Source organism: Rhinolophus sinicus, linkage group LG05 (genome assembly GCF_036562045.2).
Source record: "Rhinolophus sinicus isolate RSC01 linkage group LG05, ASM3656204v1, whole genome shotgun sequence".
In the NCBI taxonomy this organism is placed as follows: Eukaryota; Metazoa; Chordata; class Mammalia; order Chiroptera; family Rhinolophidae; genus Rhinolophus; species Rhinolophus sinicus.
Window position 1 is genome coordinate 130,476,734 of NC_133755.1, and position 19,410 is coordinate 130,496,143.

A 19,410-nucleotide genomic window follows, 5' to 3' on the forward strand; every position below is an offset into this window, starting at 1 on the left:
TCATCATCTCTAAGAGACCAGAGACTTGAATAGTTTCCCCCTTAAAGATAGCACTGCTTAGTGGTTTCATAAAAAATGTTGGCACTTTAATCCCAGGATAGCAGTGTGTGATGCTTCCCAAGTGGAACTTTAATGTCCACACAAGTTTAACCCTGTGACACTACTCTGGGCTGCACGGCCCTCCATCTTCCCCTTGTCATCTAGCATAAGACCTGTTTGCTCCTCCACTGTCTGTATGTCCAAGCTCCCCTGGAATTCCTCAGTCCATCCCCACAGCAGAGTTTCTTCACTGATAGCAGGGAAAAAAAGAAGGGAAAAGGACATTTGAGACACAGGCTCCAGCTAGGTGTGCTTGTCACTAACCTCACAAGCTAAACTTTGAAAAATGTAGTCAGTGCACATTCATTTAGTTTATAAAACACTCAGTATTGAGTTTGACTATATTGTAATTGTGGTGTTTGCTTATTTGATGGAACTAAACATCAAATGGCTCTTTTCATAAGTGCCAAATGATCCTAATAGCCACTGACCTTCAGGAATAAAGAAACTAAATTTCTTTTAAGTTAAAATTACAATTCCAGGCTAACAGCCTCCAGTCTTTAAAAGATAGATAACAAATAATTCCACACGTGCGTCCAATTCATTCTATCGTCTGAGGGGTGTATTCTGCATCCCCGAGAGACCCATCAGGATGCCACACCGGTGAGCAAACATTGCAGCAACCTAAACTTTTTATATGGTTATGGATGTCTGAAAAAATATTTAAAGCTAACATCATCTCTGCCATGCCCTGAGGTTAGCAAAGGTGTTGATACCACCATCCAGTTCCCAAAAAGGAGCTGAGTCCTTAATCCACAGTGGAGCATATCTGACGTACACTAAGCTTGATGGAATCACCATGATGTGTTTGACATTGAGTTCCCATCAAAAACCCAATAGACAGAAAGTAAATTCCAGAATTCTCATCTGCCTGCTCCTCTGGAAGTCTTAAGTTCTAGACTTACAGCATGTTAAACATCAAAATGTTAATACCTAGGCAACTTTACTTCATGACATTTGACATGGCTTTTTTCTCAAAGTACATAACAAGAATGATCCAGAGCGATCACACTTCTGTATGTGTGATGACACAGTTGTGAAGAATGTTTGTCCACTCTATTATACATGTCACATATACAATAATTACAAGGGTTAGTTTTAGGAACATATTGTATCCGTCCTTTTGTAAGTGGACTTGATTTGCTTCCAGTAAACCTGAAAATACATCCCTGTCTTCGCTCTAAGCCTTGGGCCTTCTCAGCAACACATTTGCATACACGGGTGTCCAGGTTCTCCTCCTATTTATGCTGTACGTCCCCTATTCTGTATTAGCAACCCCTCAACTTTTCTATCATTTTCTCTGCATACAAACATGCTACAATATTTTCCATAAGAAGTAAAACCCACACTCGACCCCATATGCCCTACGGTTAATGACTATTTCTCTGCTCCTCTTTAAACAGCAAAAATCCATATAAGAACAGTATAAATTCACTGTCTTCAATTCCCCCCCATTTCCTTTTGAATCCACCCCAGTTATCTTTTATCCTCCCAACACCACTGAGCCAGCTTTTGTCAGAGTCCCCACTGACTGTATTACCTGAACCCTTCTGTCAATCTTCTGTCTTCATCTTACACTGAGTAGAAAAGGTGAGATGTACGTTGCAGGTACAAATTTTGAGAGGGTGCCAAAAACTCAGCAATCAAGATAAGTAACATTTGAATGTGATATTTTTAAATGAAAATAAATGCAAAAAAATCATGATGAACAAAAGATCAAAATTTTAAATAAAGGCAGGCTAGGACTAAGGTGAGGGGAGTAAGGAATTTAAATTGTGATATTTTGTTTACCATGGATTTTTATAATAATTATTTATTATTTTCAATATTGCATTAAGACATTAATTATCTTGATCACTGAGTGTCTTGGTACCTCCTATAAATTTTGCACCCAAGGCAATGCTCTGTCATCCTACCCCAGCCCTGCTGCCAGGCCCTTTTTCTTGAATCGCTTTCCGAATTTGGCTTCTAGGGTAACATCTCTTCTTTCTCCTCCAGCTTCACTAGATACTCTTTCCCAGTCTCCGTTGCTGATTTCTCCTCATCTCCTCCAACCTCTAAATATTCAGCGCTTGGGTCTAAGACTTCTTCTCCATCTATTCTCCTTGCCTAAATCATCTCATCCAGACCCATGGCTGTACATAGCACATCTGGCCAGAAAACTCCCAGGTTTTATCTCCAGCCCAAACCACTCCCCTGAATTCCCTGCTTGGCATACCCATTTCAAACTGAACATGACCATACTTCTCATTTCAATTAACCCTTAAACCATTTCCTACTACAATTTTCTGCACCTCGATAAAGAGTAATCATATCCTTTCAGTTGCTCAGGTCAAAAATTTTGGAGTTATTCTTATCTACTCTCTAATGCTCTTACTTTATATATAAGTTATCCGCAATTCTTGTTGGCTTTATCTTCAAAATATGTGCACAATCCAACCACTTCGCACAACCTCAACCACCATCCCAGCCCAAGCCACTGTCACTTCTTGCTCAGACTATGACAATAATCTCCAACTGGTTTATTTGCTTTTTACCTTTGCTTTCTTATTGTTTATTTTTAATAAAGCTGCCAGAATGATCATTTTAAAATGGAAATCTGGTTATATCCTGTGTTTATAACCTTCCACTGGCTCCGCATTTCACCCAGAATAAAATCCAAATTCCTTAAAATAGCCTACAACACTACTCCTCAAACCTTAGCTGCAACAGAATCAAAATCACATGAAGTCTTGTTAAAACATCATTGTTGGGCTCCACCCCAGAGCTTCTGATTCAGGGAGCCTGGGTGGGTCCCAAAAATTTGCATTTCTAACAAGTTTCCAGGACATGAGATTGAGGCTGCTTGTCTAGGGACCACACTTTGAGAACCACTGGCCTACAACACACTGCACAATTCATTGTTTCTCTGAACTCATCCCTCTTACTTCCCACCTTCTTCTTTCTGGTCCAGCTGTTCTGTCCTTAGCCTTCAAGCCAGCTCCTACTTCATAACCTTTGTATCTTCTACTCCCACTCTCTGTAACATTCCTTCCCTAGATAACCTCCGGGCCACTTGTTCTTTGAGATCTCTGATCAAAAACCCTTTTAATAAGGTCTATTCTGAACACACTTAAATACCAAACTTGCCTCACCCTACCTTGCTTTATTTTTCTCCATAGAACTTATCACCATCTGTCCTTTATGTATTTGATAGTTTGTTTATTGTTTGTGTCCTTTATATATTTGATTGTTTGTTTATTGAATGTAAGCTCTATGTAGACACAGACTTTCTATACTTATTTCAACATTAACTCCAGAGCCTAAAATCGTACTTGGCACATAGGTGCTCACTAAGTATTTGGGAATGAAGGAATGAATGAATGAGGAGGAGAATTAGGCATTCATTCCAGCTTATTCTCACATCTGTTACCAGGTTGCATGGGTGGAAAGAATAATAAAATTTGTCTTGTGAACCTGAACAAATCACTTAAACACTGCACCCTCATCTTGCAAGATTTTATTGCAAAATCAACTTAATTGGCTTCATCATGCAAAAACAATATTCACATTAATTCAGTGGCCAGTACAGGATACAAGAAGCATCCAACTTCCCATTCTGTTTTACTCACACTCCTGATCTGGTGTGCACAGAGACCCACTTAGGGTGGCTAAAAACAGAGTTCTGTTACTCTGTTGCCACCTGCTTCCTATCGCTGTAAGTCCATCTGCTCCCGTAAAGAATCATCTCTGAGCTTTATTTCCTTGAACTATTTTTTTCCTCTCTGATTCTCCTCTATCACTTTCTTTATTCTCCCCAAAGAGCCACCTATTTTTGCCCAACTAACAGTTATTCCACTTCCTTCCTTACCAGAAGTGGCCCCAATTTAATTCAAGTGTCTATCCTCTCCTTACGATTCAGGGTAAATACTGATTAGGAATCGAATTAGGAGGATCCTGTTTCCTTTCCGAGCACTGGGCTAAAGCTGCATATCACCCAGTTCCGTCTATGAACACAGACCGCTGAAGCCCTCAGGAGAAGTTAACTTCCTCTCCATAAAGAGACAGATAGACTCAAGGATTCTTCTTCCACTATCTAATCTTGTAGCATCTGCATCTTTTGTCTGGAACTTCAGCAACAATTCTGTAACCCTGAGGGAAGCTAGCTGGGGACAATAAATCAGAGATAGCTAAGACAAAAAAGATGGGAAGAATCTGGTACCTACTCAATGAGCCAAAGAACTAAGTGGCACTAGAGCTACCCTGTGTCAGGATTTCTTGGCATGTAGGATAACAGAACTTTCTAATTGTTAAGACAGGTTTGGGCTTGGGAGTCATTACTTGCATCTTTCCTGATACAGAGGTCTATGCTCGACAGAAGCATTATAACAGTCCAGATAGATAATTTGTATATAAGGCAAGTCCCATTTCACATGTATACCTTTGCATTTTATCTTGCAATAGCCCTCTCTGACTTGCATAAACTGCTTCCTCAGAATGGAATGCCCATGGTGGGGCATCTCATGTTGAGTTACCGTGTTAAATTTCATGCAGGCCCCAGTCTCTCTGAGATTCATAAAAAGACAGACATCTGCTTCCTGGGTGTGGCCCAGAAAGAAGATGGTTTATATATAGAAACCCATGGATGGAAATACCTAAAGTTTTTACTACGTATGTGACCAAAAACAGTAACCATTGCTTATTATTATTATTATAAGATGAGATCTAGTGGAGAAAATTAATCTTGAACTTTACAGACCTTTTCATACAATCAGCTCAATAGAACCTCAATAGAATCTCACAGATAAAAATGAAACAGCTATATGACATTTAAAAGAACCCCTACAGATATGCAGAATTTGAACTCTTGTGATATTTTTAAGTTTCAGACATTCTGAAATCTCTGAATCAAAAGCATTCTAATATAACTATTAAATATCTCAATGACACTCAAAAGTTTATTTTCTCATGAAGTATTTGCGTCATTCATTTTTTTTCTTTTTAAAATTAGTGTTTAGAAGCTGACTTTCTACCTAGTCTTCCTTGTTCTCCCTGGGTCACTGCTGCAATCTAGTCAAAATAGTAAAATTCTGCTTTATTTCATATTTTTTTGTCAGCTCCAGCTCCAGCCTTATTTCGGCAAGGGCTAGGGGTTTCTTCTAGAGTTTGGCTAATAATCCTTACTCAGGAAAACTCCAGATGGACATCGCAGAGATGCTGTTTCAGTTTTTTTCTTTTCAATTTGGACATGCCATGCACAACCTCACTGATGTATAAAACATCAGTACAAAATGTAGAAAACTACTTTTGCTTTTTGCCTACGTATACCCTTTTTATGATGAGCTGAGATGTTTTCCCACAGGCAAAAGTTTTCCTAAAGAAAAACTATAAAAAATAAAAACCTAAACTAGAATAATTTAAATACAAACTTTGCATTCAGATTTTTACAGTTTCCTGCATAAAAAATAAGAGGATGCTGTGAATTCTCCAGGAAAGCAAAAAAGTCTAACTAGACCAACACTTTTGAAAAGGCCTAGGGGATGTTGTCAAATTACGTGGTGTTGTATAATTCAAGATTTAATCATTATGAGTCAGACTATCAAAAATGCCTCCACCCTGATTCCAGGATGGTATTATTAGCATATTTTCATGAGAATGATGGGTAAATCATTAGCTGGATTTTCCAAATGTGTTAGGTGGATATTCCAAGAAACATAGGAATAAGGATGTAAAAATGTTGCCTTTGCAGGATTTCCTCATATTATGGATATCTAGTTCAGTAAATATTTTGAGAACATGGAATCATGAGAGCATTTTTTTTCCTTTTTTATTTCTGTTATAGTTTTTCACTTGCTAATCTTTAGAAATTCATGTGAGAATTTTCTCCACATTATAACAAACAAAAACACAGTGAATTCCTTTGTAAAATAATTAAAATAAGTAACCCTGATTCTTATCCTTTCATTTTATGGGGAGGTATATTTTCCATTGGGAGTTAGTCTAGTGATTTAGATCAGTTAAATCTGACTGATCTAGATTTACATCCTGCCTCAATCTATGATGTTGGGCAAATCTGTTAACGTGAGACTTTTAGATTCTTCATCTATAAAATGAGAGGAAGAGTATAACCATAGTTCTCCATACTCACCCCTTCATAAAGTTCTTGACTTTGGATTATAATCACCTACTTACTTACCTGTTTTCTGCCATGAAATTCTGAGGATCGTTTGGGGAGAGGAAATATCGTTCTCTCTTTAGAGCAGAGGTTCTCAAACATGACTGCACAGAATAATCAGCTGGGAAGTTTCTCAAGCTCCCAGTTCCCCAGCTTAACCACTTAAACAATTATCTCTGAGGGTGGCCCAAGACATCTTTCTTAGGTTCCCCAAATGATTCTTCTAATGGGAACCACATCAGAGAACCACTGCTTTTGAGGATTAACACAGTACCTGGCACACAGGAGGCGTGTTAAATAGAATGAATAGGTAATTTAGTCAGTAAATGAGTGAAAGTCGTTGCAGACCACATTGCAATATTTACCTATCCATTCTTTCCCCACCTCAGCTGTGAGCTCATAGAGAGAATCTCAGAATCATATTGTTTTTTTACCTACACCTCCAAACACAGTGTCTTATTCACTGTTTTATTCCTTGGCATAAATTATGTCCAATATTTGGTTGAAGAAAAGTAATATGAAATACAGAGAAAAAAGTTTTTTTGGTCAGTTAAAGATTTTTGTTTAGGTAGAAGAAGATAGTAAGAAAAGATTAGGTTTTGCTCATGTGTTTCCAATGGAAGAATAGAACAAAGAGTTCCACTTTCACGTGTACTGAGGTAACCCCATAAATATAGAACCATGTACTGAATAGTCAATATACAACAGACAATTTGGCCTTGATTTCATACTCAGAGAAAATGAAGCAAGTGGGAAAATCCATCCCTCTTGGCTTTTATCTGGATTTCCTTGGGCACTCCTAGAACAGTTGAGCACATCATCCAGGGAGGACAATTTCACAGTTCACAAACACTAATGTAAACAACCTATTATTTACTGAATGGCCATTTCTTAAAAACTGTTTTGAGTAGCCAGTAATGCCTGCTTCCAGTTTCAGTGAATGATTGCTTTTATATCCCCCCCATAGTGTGGATTAGATGAGATTTACTTGTTCAACCAGCCTAAAGAACTCTAGAATGTTCCTGAATGCTGAAAGACAAAGCCAGAGATTCTCATTTTTGAGGGTAAAATGTTTAGTGAATTTATCGTACCAAATTCTTTCTTCAGCACACTTCAGTAAAGTGTGTGTATATTTATTTATTTTCTTATTATTTACATATACATGTTGATAAGTTAATAGCCGTTTAAATGTTTTAAGACAACTATCATGACTTTTAAAAGGAAATTTTCACAGGAAGTTGTGTATGTGAGTATCAACTGGTATGAAAGCAAAACTAAAATTAATAAGCATAAGCATGTAAAATAAAAGCCAAAACACAAAATTGGCCAAGTTTTTGAATGATGATGATTTCATGGGTAACTATGTCTGTACAATAAATTTACTTATTTCCCTTAGAGAGCCACTGGTTCCACCTAATGGAATTTTGACATCCTATTATACAATAACGTCATTGTACAAATGCATAGGTTAGTAAGACTGATGACACAGCTTAACTTAACTTAGCAAGGTTACTTATGAGCAGACCTTTACTGGGTCGAGTACAAAGATAGATCCAAAGTTCTCTGACAAGTATAAACTGAGAACTGAAAATATATATATATATATATATATATATATATATATATATATATATATCCTGTGTAGAGTCTGCTCTTATATATTACAAAACACACACACATTCACAGGCAGTCCTCACTTTGCACAATAGAGCAGGGAAGACCATTCAAGATGAAGCTATGCTAAATTATCTTAATAATCAATGAAAGAATTCACTGATTAATTCTACCAAATGTTTAAATAATTACCACCAAGCGTTCTCATACTCTTCAAAAAAATAGAAGAGGAGGGAATCTAACTCATTCTATGAAGCCAGTATTACCCTGACACCAAAGCCAGACAAAGACATCACAAGAAAACAACAGACCAATATCACTATGAATATAGTAGATGTAAAAGTCCTCAAAATACTAGTAAACTGAATGCAGCAACATATTAAGTGATCATACACCATGACCAAGTGGGGTTTGTTCCCAGAATGCAAGGTTGGTTCAACATATGAAAATCAATCACTGCAACATTTTAACAGAATAAAGGTAGAAAAGAAAAATGATTGCCTCAATAGGCATAGAAAAATCATTTAACAAAATTCATCATCCTTGTATAATAAAAACACTGAACAAATGAGAAATAGAAGGAAACTTTCTCAATCTAATAAAGGACATCTATGACAATCCCATAGCTAAAATCATATTTAATGTAAAAGGCTGAAAACTTTCACTCAATATTACAAACAAGACAAGGATGTCCTCTCTCACCACTTCCATTCAGCATTGAACTGGAGCTTCTACCCAAAGGCAACTAGGCAAGAAAAAGAAATAAAAGGTTTTCATATTGAAAAGAAAGAGGTAAAATTATTTCTGACCATAGATGATATGTTTTTATATGTAGAAAACACTAAGGACTTTACCCCCCAAAAAATAGCTATTAGAGCTAATAAATGAGTTTTAAAAGTTGCAGAATACAAGATTAATATATAAAAATCAGTTGTATTTCTGTTCACCAGCAATGAATAATCCGAAAATGAAATTAAGAAAACAATTTCATTTACAATAGCATTAAAAAATAAAATACTTAGAAATGCATTTACAAAGTACAACACTTGTTCACTGAAAACTACAAAGCATTGTTGAAAGAAATTAAAGAAGACCTAAATAAATAGAAAGATACCCCACATTCATGATTGAAGACTCAATATTGTTAAAATGGCAACACACCCCAAATTGATCTGCAGATTTAATGCAATCCCTATTGAAATTTCAACTGCCTTTTTCAGCAATCGCCAAGTTAACCTTAATCTGCACTTGTAATTGCAAGGAACATAGAATACCTAAAACAATCTTGAAAAAGAAGAACAATGTTGTGGCAATCACACTTCCTAACTTGAAAACTTACTACAATGATACCGTACTCAAGACAGTGTGGTAGTGGCAAAAGGATAGACATAGAGACTAATGGCATAGAATTGAAAATCCAGTTGAGGCCATTAGTGGCTGAGAACTAAAGAGAATGTATGCCATCAGCATCCCCAGCAGCTGCAGCAACAGGTCTCTCCTTGAAGAGGGATTTGAACAGCATATCCCTGTGTCGACATTGCTGGCGCATGTGATTACATTAAAATTGAAGATTTCTGTTCAATGAAGGACACCTTAGATTATGTTAATAGACAGAAAGCAGAAAGGGTGAAGATGCAAACAATGTTTATAACTGGTAATTACTAATATCTGGAATGTACAAAGGATTCCTATACCAATCCCAACCAAGGAAAAATTAACAATGTATAGAAACAGCAAATTCACAGAAAAGGAAACCTAAAACCTAACAAGCATAACAAAGATGCTCAAACATCATCAGAGAAAAACTAACTAAAATAACAAGGAGATGCCTCTTCATACTTATTAGACTGGCAGAAATACAAAAGCTGGGTAACATCAGTTGGCAAGGATGTGGGGATAGGGTAAGGTAGCTACACATCCCAATTTGTTTGAAAAAGTTCTGGTTTATTCTTGTTGTCCAACATAATTATTAGCACCTGCTTTCATTGCCAAAAATGTCCTTATTGTACAAGAAATCACAGGGTCACTGTCATGCAGGGTCTCTGTGCCTGCTCCCCGCACAAGAACCCAGGACATGGTGAGGCCAAAAAGGAACAACAGAACCACAGATAGGAGAGTCATACCACTATATTCTTGCTGGCGGCTGGTCGAGACACAAAAGCAAACATCCGTCAATACCCCAACAAGGGGTCTTCCTGTATCCCAGTCTCGCTGGCGGCCGGGTGAGACACAGGAAGTAGGATCAACACGATCTGCAACCTGCCATCCGTGCTTCTCTGCCAACCGACCAGCCTGCTAGCTGCAATCCACGCCTGCTAGTGCAGCCATGGCAGCTGTATCAGTGGCTAATGGCTAACCAGTAACAGCTGATGGTCAACTGGTCACAGCGCATGGCAATCTGATTACAGCTGATGGCCATCTAATAACCGAGCCAGCACCTTTCCAAATGAGGCTGAGAGCCTGGAAACCGCTCTCTGGGACCCTGTTCCCACAGTCACCCTAGAATAGGTGATCACCATACACTACTGGTGTAAATGTGTACTGGTATAGCCATTGGAGAAAACAGTATTCAGTCAATATAAGAATTTGAATACCTTATGATGCAGAAATTTCTACCTGGATATCTGGAAATAGATGATAGATGGACAGATAGATAAATAATAGGAGAAAGTCTCACATAAACCCATAAGGAAACATGTAATAAGCTGGTCATTGCATTATTATTTCTGATGGAAAAGAATTAGAAGCTCTCTGAGTATTCATAACTGGGAAAGTTAGAAGCAACACAAGACATGTAAATATAGTAGCATAGACGGATTCCAAAGACATAATGCTGGGTGAAACAGTTTGTTGTTGGTTTTTTTTTTTTTTTTAAAGCATGACATTATAGTAAGATGACCCTCACTGACCCACACTATTGCATAATTCCCAGCACTTAACTGTGTGTGGGACCTGTGACTATAACAGCATCTCAATCCCATGATTATAATATATAACGAAGGTAAAGGGATTGTGTTAATGCAACTCAGCTTCCTAAGTAGTTTATTTTGATTTAATCAAAGAGAAAGTCTGAATGGGCATGGCCTAGTTATCAGAAGTAGTAGATACCTTTAACATTACAGCTCCAATCAGTGTTCCTGAAAGACAGAGGTAAAGGGAAATCTTTGTCATAGGAAGAAATTAGAGCAGTATACTTGCTGCCTTTGTCAGGACTGGATATGGCCAGAGATATGGATTTGATTCATAGGCAGTGGTTAATTGTTTGTTTGATAGTTCAGGACAAGGTAAAACTATCAATGGCAAGAAAGACTAAGGGAGAGGTTTGTGGATAGGCATACAGAATGAGAACAGAGAGTGAAGACATCTGCTCATCAAAGGGCGTTCACTGCAGGTGAGGCTGTCAATTATCAGGTGAACATGAGGACACATATGATAGGCCCCAGGCAGCCTCTTCCTCACCTACTCAGGTGCTCGCTGAATGAATGTACAAAGTGGTCATGACAGCAGAAGTAGAGGCTATGCACTGGCTCAACAACATGGCGGGCCTGATACCTGTATTTCAGAGTGCACAGACTGCCAACCACAGGCACCAGTGCCAAGCAATGCAAAGGCACCACTCCCTGAGTGAACCAGCCAGCTACCTTGTGGTATATTGATAACATCAGACCTCTTCCTTCATGGATGTGGCAACAATTTGTCCTAACTGTAATGTGCACGTATTTTAGAAATGGATTTCCCTTGTCTTTACTCTGTGCTTCTGCCAGAACAACCATTGGGGACTTATAGAGAGTCTTATTGATCATAGATAATAGATGGATAGATAGATAAATAATAGGAGAAAATCTCACATAAACCATTCAATGCAAAAATTCAATGCAAAATTGTTAAATTCCAAACAATATTACATTTGACCAAAGAAGCAAACACAACAAAAGAAGTATAATGATGAGTTCGTATCCATGTAATTCACTGGTCACAATCCCCTAACACTTAGTTGCAACTGGCCTGACAAAACGGTAGAATGATCTATGAAGAATCATTACTGCAGCAATTAAGAACATTCTGAAAGTCTGGAGTTATGTCTTATAAAATGTCATCATATGCTTTGAATCAGTGGCCAACACATGGTGCTGTTTCTCCCATTCTATTTCTAGAATATAAGGATCTAGAAATCAATGCCACTTTTCCATCTGGGGACCCACTAATAGAAGTTCTTTTTCCATCTCCACAACTTTGTGCTCTGCTGGTTTAAAGAGGTCTTAGTTTGCATCAGAGAAATGCTTATACCAGTAGACATAACAATTGTTCCATTGAACTGAAAGTTGACACGGCCACTTGTCCATCCATTTTGGGTTCCTCAGGCCATTAAGCCAACAGGCAAAGAAGGGGATTATTCTAATGCCTAGGGTGACTGATCCTGACTAGCAAAAAGAAATTGGGCTGTTGCTGTACAATGCAGGTAGTGAAAAGGGGCCCACTGGGATGCCGCTTAGAACTTCCATTTCCAAGAGTAAAAGTTAATGGAAAACTAAAGTAACTTTTAAAAAAGAAAGGTAGAACCACTAAGGATTAAAACATTTCATAAATGGAAGTATGAGTCATTTAGCCAGGTAAAGAACTAGCAGAAGTGCTGGCTGAAAGCCAAAGAAACATCAAATGGGTAGTAGAAAAAAAACGTTACAAATATCAACAATAGTTTTGTGACCAATTCTAGAAACATGGACAAGTAGCAGCTATACATATTTTCTTCCTTGATTTTATATATATATATTTTTTTTTTCCTATTATTTTATATAAGGAGTGTTGGTATTAGTTAAATTTACAATTTAGTGTTTAGGTGACTGAAATACAGGAGGAATTAGTTGCCCATACGTGGAAACAATAGCTGTTGGAAAACTGGGTCTCCTTTGGAGTGGGGTAGGGAGAGGGTAGGAGGGTGAGAGCATCTTGTGAAGGACAGTTGCAACTTACTAGGCAGAAGCATAAATTTGTTCTTGGATTAAAGTTTTGATATGTGTAGAAGTATATTATTATAGAATGTGTAGAAGCATATGTGTAGAAGATATGTGTAGAAGCATATTGTCTTTTAACTCCAAATTTCCCCTTCGAGATTTTGCTTTATAAAACTAGGACTGTGATTCTTCAGACTACTTTGTCAGCTGAATCCTTATTAAATTCTGTCAAAAAAAAAAAAAATGTTCTAGAGGGAGACTGGAAGACAGGGAGAGGGCAAAGAAACTTGCTCCGTTTTATTTGCTTGTTCTTCCTGTCAGTGTCACACAAACAAAGGTACTTCACCCTGGCAGCAGCATTGTGTTTCAACCTCCAACGTTTTTGGCATCCCCAGAAGCAATGTATCAGTCCCACCACCACCCCACCCCTCCACCCCCCCACCCCCCCGTCTCAGAAACACCAGCAACAGCTGCCAATGCCTCCTAAGGTCTGAGTCTCAACTTTTCAAGCCTATTCCTCTTACGCAAGGTATCAGTACTACTGACTAGTACTTCCTCTTCAGAAGTCTGAGTCTCAGCCCCCTGGGGCTTCTCCTCCAACTTTAAAGTTTTAATAGCCCAAATCTTTTATATTTGTTCCCCCAGCCCTACTGTTTGCTGCAATGACTACATCTGTTTTTTATTAGTATTATCTTTTTGCATTTTCAGCTCTCCAACACCTGTGTAATCAACTCCTTATGTCAAATTCTGCTGAAATACCTAGGATTTTTTTTTTTTTTAACCTATTGGAGCTTGCCTGATACACACATGATGGAGAGCTATGAAGCACTTAGAAGCAGCACATTAGATGTACACACAGCAACATAAATATATACTAAATATATAGTACTGAGTGAAAAAGCAAGAAAAAGGATATTCAACGCGATGTCATTTAAATAAAATTAAAAAATAATTCCTTCAGAAAAAAAATATGTATTTTCAAGAATACATACAAATATATTAGAATGGTGACAGAGACAGAAATCAAAATGACATATGGGAATAAAGGAAGGGAAAGAAGGAAGGAAGATGGATATGAGAAGGGCTTTGCATGAACCAATAGTGATAATGTGCCATTAACTAAGATGTATGAGTTCTGACAATTATGTTCGCAAACTTGCCACCATGTGCTTACATTGGCAGCACTGTACAAACAGCTCAGTAAGGTTTCATAACCTTAGTATATCAGTGTGGGGACAGAGCCAGGAGTGCAGTTTCCAGGCTCTCGGCCTCACATGGAAAGGAGCTGGCTCAGGTAGGAAATGGCCATCAACTGTGATTGGATGGCCATCAGCAGTAGCTAGTTGGCCGTTAGCTGTAACCAGTGAGCCATTGGCCACTAATATAACTGCCGTGGCTACGCTAGCAGGAAAATGGGGGCCTAGCAAGAAGATGGTGGCTGAGCCTGCAAGCGGTGCAGTGAGGGTTGCGAACAGTGTGGCTCCTGCTTCCTGTGTTTCCAACCCAGCCACCAGCGAGAATATAGTGGTATGACTCCCCTACCTATGGCTCCATGGGTGTTCCCTTTAGGCCTCACCATATCCTATGTTCTTATGTGGAGAGCGGGAGCTGAGCCCCCGTCTGACACCCTGCATGACAATCAGTGTCTCACAGCTGTGTTCATGTTGACGTGTGGTGTCTTGCTGAGGGGCATTTATTATTGTTGTTGCGTGTCTTTGTGTGCCTTCGCGAGAATGTCCGAGCCTGAATTAGAGCAACAAACAAACATTAAATTTCTTGTTAAACTTAGCAAGAGTGGAAGTGAAATCAGGGATATGTTAGCCCAAGTTTATGGGGATAATGCCATGAAGAAAACAACAGTGTACAAGTGGAGTAAATGTTTCTGAAGGGAGAGAACTCGTCACTGATAAAGAGAAGTCAGGGCGGACAGTAATGAGGAGAACTGACAAAAACATTGCAAAAATGTGTTGAATTGTGTGTCAAAATTGTCAGCTGACTGTGAGAAGCATAGCAGACCAAGTGACATCGACAGGGAAACAGGAAAACCTTAACAGAAAATCTTGGCATGAGAAAGATGTGTGCAAAAATGGTTCCAAAAGAGATCATGGATGAACAAAAGCAAAGGAGAGTCGAAGATGGCCAAGACCTTTTGGAGAGGCAAGACGATGCCTTGGGCCATGTTATCACTGGTGATGAAATATGAGTATATAAATATGACCCTGAAACAAAGCGTGAAAGTGCCCAATGGAAGTCAGTTCTCCACAATCAAAACAGTTCTGCCAGTCCTAATCAAGAGTCAAAACAAGGTCGCTAAACTTTTTTTATATCAGAGGGATTATTCATCATGAATTTGTACCAACTGAACAAACAGTTAACCGAGTTTACTATTTGGAAAGGCTATGTGAAAAAGTTAGACAACCTGAACTTTTTGACAATTCATAGCTCTTCCATCACGACAATGCACCAACGCACACGGCACTGTCTGTGAGGGAGTTTTAGCCAGTAAAGAAATAACTGTATTGGAACACCCTCCCTACTCACCTGATCCGGTCCCCAATGACTTCTTTCTTTACCCGAAGATAAAGGAAATATTGGAAAGGAGACATTTTGATGACATTCAGGACATCAAGGGTAATATGACAACAGCTCTGATGGCCATTCCAGATAAAGAGTTCCAAAATTGCTTTGCAGGGTGGACTAGGCATTGGCGTCGGTGCATAGCTTCCCAAGGGGAGTACTTCGAAGGTGACCATAGTGATATTCAGCAACGAGGTATGTAGCACTTTTTCTAGAATGAGTTTGCAAACTTAATTGTCAGACCTCGTATGTTTAATTGAACCCTCTCCCCTTAAGAGTATGAAAATGATGAAAGACTTATGGTTGTTTCAAATCCAAGTGGCAGAAACTCAAACTAACTTTAGGAGGGAAAAAGTGATTTCTTGACTTACATGACAAAAAAATCCAAGGGTGGACTTTAGGTACAGCTAAATCCAGGTGTTCAATTATATAATCTTCTGTTATCTGCATTTTTCTTTTCCTTGTATTGGTTTCTCTCAATCATATACTCTCTTTAACAGAGCCTCTAACAGGTGAAAGCTTATATCTCAAAACTTTAACTTTTTTTCCCTCTCTTCATCATTCTGGCCAAAACTAAGAGATTCACTGGCCCTGATTGGCCTGCCCAGGTCATGTGCACTTCCTGAACCAATCACTATGGGGTGCAAATACTTTTGTAGGCCAATCATGATCATTCTCCCCAGAAAGTGGAATCAAGCCCATGGAACATGTTACTAGAAATATATTCTTCAATACAATACCAATCCCCTTAAAACATTTTCAATACTGCTCAACTGTTAATAAAAAATTCTACAATGGCACTTAATGTGTTAGTAGAAATTTTATATCTGGGTAGATCACAGAGGTAGAGCTGGTCTTTAAAGAGAGGACACAGAAGGTGACTCATGGCCATGTGGCTATATTTTAGGAGTGCTGAAAATTCCTCTTGTCTAAAATATCTTCCCCATCTGCCAACCACAGTCTTAAATTCCAATTTGAGATTCATTGTTTTGGACTTATAATATGGACACTACAAACTGCATTGGAAAAACACGTAAATGCCACTTAGCATTTATCAGCTTTTAACACCTTGGTATTGATTACATTATCAGATTGATGATGGCAGGGAAGGCAATAGTAAGGAGTCCCTCAGTGGAAAGAGTCTAAATGGGTTGAAATGTCACAAAGGGCAGTCCGGAACCTGTGTGGCCAGGATGATAGGGAAGAGTGAGAAGAGTGGCATGTGAAAGGACACTCGAGACACAACCTGTCTGAATCACAATTTCTCTTGGTAACAACACTACCTATAACACCACTTAATTATATCTTAGAAGGGGCATTCTATGAGGGGATTTGGGGGGATCTAGTCCCTTCCCTTAACAAGTTCCATGTTGAAAACATGGCTGTAGAACAGCCTCTGCCCTGGGTTTGCAGGGAGAGGGGAGAGTTTTTAATAGAAGATGATCATGAGGAAGAACCTCTAAAAATACTCTTGAAGTTATTTCCAGCTTCTAATCATCTAATAGTTAAAGAAAGGTATCCCTAAGACCTTTGTTGATCTTTTTCTAATGACATAAAAGTATCAGTTATCTAAATGACTTGTTTTTTGGCTAAGGCAGTAACAGAGCTGGAACAATACCCCAAAGCTAGCTTCCCATGTGATTTCCGGCAAGATATTGTCCTTCTTTATAATATCCCAATTTTTTTTCTTTATTACTAAGTTTCCTATCTTACTGTGCCTCATCTTCCTAAAAGGAATTATAATAGTGTATAACAATAAAAATCTTTCCAAACCTTTAGTAAAGTAGATGGATAGGAAGGAAGGAACTCATTAAACTAGTAGCAGTGATTCTCTATGGGAAGGGAATAGGGTAAAGATGAAGATAGTAAAGAAGAAACTAAGCATTTTATTCTATGTATTTTGTTATTACTTGACTTTTCTTTTACAGTGATCATGTGTTCGTGAATCCTTTTGTAATTTAGTAAAATTTGTACTTAATTGATTCTACTAACTAAAAGACATTTGTTCTCATATTTGGGATTAAACTTGAGGGAGATTGGCCTAGATAAATGCTGACCACACAGAGAAAAAGTGTATCCCACAAATGTCACAGCTGGCTGAATTAAGCTTAAAAATAATGCTCAGATGCTATAAAACTAAGCTGAATAAAAATGCAAAATACTCCAATTCTTGTTACGCCTGCTTTTTTTTCTTTTTTCAAAAAGAATGAACTACTGCTGTTCTTGAGAGTGTCATAAAGATACAGGTCGGTTATGCTGCTCCCCTAGATGGGTTTCGGTTGGTAATAAATGGTTTTCTGAGAGGTTTGAATTAAAGCTCTTATGTAAATAGAGAGCGGCTTACATAATGCTTTCTAAACTAGAACTTTGAAGACAAATCTGCAGTAGGCATATGAAATCTGTCTTTGCTGCAAATGGCATCTGAAAACTAAGAGGAAACCATCCAAGATGTGGTTTAAGAAAACAGGAAGAATAAACACCCAGGGTGCAAGCTTCTGATCAATCATTTAACCAAATCTCAACCATGACCAAACAGAGAATATGTAAGAGGTGTGTCTTGGGCTTATAGTAATACTACTACTAACCAAACCAGCGCTCATCGCTCATGAGTTTCCTTCATTGAAAATTTCTACGTAAAATTCAGGGGCTGGAGCCATGCCATCGGCCGTTTGCATCCCGGTATGGTTGGTGCGTCATCTCACGGAGGAGGCTAAACTAGTATTGATTTTCCAATTTCTAAAAGAAGTAACCATTTAGAGCAAAGGCATGCCGGGGGGCGGGGGCGGGGGTCTTTGTAAAGGAGAAACACACGTCAAAGCGAAAGTGCTGCGTGGAAAAGAAGAGAGAACTGGGGTTAGCGAGCGGCGGCTTCACTGCCCAGGTAGGGGGCAGCGAAGTTCTTGCATCAACAGATGCGACGTTGTAATTCTGCGAACCTGCCAGAAGAGACGTTTCTTGGCCAAAAGAGAGAGATTTCAGTATTTTTCGGGAAGGCGGGAAAGACCATCTTCTGTCCGTTTTCACTCGCACTTCATCTGTATACCTCGCCCTCCTCACTACGCCCTCCCTTCCGAACCCAGCGGCGAGCAGCACAGCAGGAGAGGGAGGGAGGGAGAGAGCGCGCGCGCGGGGTTTCAAACGTCACCAAACTTTCCAGAAGCCGGGCGGGCCCTCCTCTGACTCAGAGCAGGCGCCCCTCCAGGCCTCCGAGTTCAGCCCCGCCGCTCTGCTCCACAATCTACGGGCCCCAGTCAGGGCTCTGAACTGAGCGGAAACTTGCCACCCCCAGATGAGGGGTGAACTAACTTTCAGGTCCAGTCCAACCCTGAGATTGTAATTCTCCGTGGGCTCCGAGCTCACTCCGTAACTGTCAAGTCTGAGCGCACGTTGGACAGCGCGCAGGGGCACGCGGCAGGAGAAACCCGCGGCGCCCAGAGCCTCAGCCGGCATCTCCCCAGCCCCCGCGGCCGGCCGTTCCCCCCGCCCCCGCCCCTCTACGCCCCCACCCTCCCGCCAGTTCCCCACCGCCCCAGGAGAAGGAGAGCCCTCAGACAGAGGCCCCTTCTCTGCCCGCATCTGCTAACTTTCCTAACATCCCCTTCCCCCACCACGTAACACGATTTACGACCGCGTAGACTCAGGCTCACGCTCGCCTGCCCTTTTCCCCAGAAGCCTGAAAGTGGCTGAATGGAAATACTGACACGTGAAAACTCTATTTTGAGTGACTTCGAATCCGCCGCCTTGAGGTTTTAACCTTGCTGGGCTCGTCCCGCGCTGTGCCCAGGGCAGCTGTCCGGAAGATCCCCGGCATTCTCTCCTATGCCGAGGGAAGGTGAGGCGAGGAGGAAGGGGCCGGAGGAAACGTGAGAGGTCTGGGACCACACGGAATATCCCAGAAGAAATTCTGAATCCTAATCCCAGGAACTGAGATCTTTGTGCATTGTTCCCAAACCAAATGCACATGGCAGCTTTCCTCTTAGCCCTGGGACCCCCAGGTCGTGTGTTAGGAACAGA